Genomic DNA, 1,283 nt, shown 5'->3' on the forward strand with positions numbered 1-1,283 from the left:
TCTCACTTTATAATGTCGTTTACTGTTGAGACTGATTTTCTTTTCATTCGATGACCTAGGTAACTCGATCTTAATCCTGAGCTAACCATGAACTCCTGTTTATTCGGAATTATCCTTAGATTTGCATGGGTTAGAGTGGCTCGAGTTTGCAGACTCAATAGGCCTCCAATTTCAGGGGTAAGACTAGGTGAATAGCTGGGGACGTGGGGTGCAAGATGGAATTCGCTCCTACCCACTTTCAGGGATAGAAGAGAGGTAGTTCCCTTATGTACTGACTCCAGGTCTTGAACAAGGGGCCCCACCCACTCATTGGCGTGAGAGGGATTCGGTTTACTAGTTGGACCACAAACCAATTGTTCATAAGAGGATCAGTGGGACATAAGGAACAAAAAGCAACTTAAGGGGTAAAACGACTAATCGACCCAGCTTTAGCTACGAACAACCTGTGAAGGATCGACTTACTAATCATGGTTATATCAAATGGACAGAAATATATCTATAGTGAGGGGAGTGCAACTACTAGGCTATAGTGGAGTGTCCTAATAGTTAACGAGTGTTGTTGATTAACAAGGTTAATGAGTTTAACCGGTTAATCTTGGATCATTGGAGCCCATAATCTATAGGTCCATTAGGTCCCTCTACTAGCTCATATCGGACAAACAATAAAACAGTGTGACGAGTGACTTCCAAGTGTTCGAATTCAAATTAAGGAATATGCACTACATATATACGATATATTTAACCGCATTTTTGTTTTATTTACGAATTAAACAAAAAGAGAGAATTTGAGATATTTAAATAAGGTTTAAATATTTTAATCAAATATGTGTCAGAATTGATTGGGATTGGCTTTTGAGTTAATATTAAATATTAATTAAATAGTTTAATTAATCCTTTAATATTACTTTAATTTGAAATTAAATTATTCAAATTAATTGTTGAATTAAAAGGAAGAAAGTCAAAATTGATTGGGATTGGCTTTTGAGTTAATATTAAATATTAATTAAATAGTTTAATTAATCCTTTAATATTACTTTAATTTGAAATTAAATTATTCAAATTAATTGTTGAATTAAAATGAAGAAAGTCAAAATGTTGACTTCATTTAATGGAAAAATTCATGTTAGTGGAATTTTGAGGTGTCAAAATTTGGTTTAACCAAACATGCATGCTTGCCAAATAAACCCCACAAGTTTTAGTGGAATTTTGAGTGTCAAAAGTTGGTTAGCTCAAACATGCATGCTTGCCACATAATCCCAAACATTTGAGTGGAATTTTGAGTG

The 1,283-nt window shown here is 34.1% G+C and overlaps 1 long non-coding RNA gene across 1 annotated transcript in view; it reads right to left on the reverse strand.

The window, feature by feature from the left end:
- The window catches only part of LOC111437001, a 12,650-nt gene extending 11,995 nt beyond the window's left edge, over positions 1–655 (reverse strand). Inside the window, exon 1 of the long non-coding RNA XR_002709370.1 lies at positions 643–655. This is a non-coding gene — a long non-coding RNA (uncharacterized LOC111437001). The remainder of the gene's footprint in view (positions 1–642) is intronic.
- Between the last annotated feature and the right edge of the window lie 628 nt (positions 656–1,283).

The sequence above is a fragment of the Cucurbita moschata genome, unplaced genomic scaffold, assembly GCF_002738365.1.
Source record: "Cucurbita moschata cultivar Rifu unplaced genomic scaffold, Cmos_1.0 Cmo_Scf00061, whole genome shotgun sequence".
In the NCBI taxonomy this organism is placed as follows: Eukaryota; Viridiplantae; Streptophyta; class Magnoliopsida; order Cucurbitales; family Cucurbitaceae; genus Cucurbita; species Cucurbita moschata.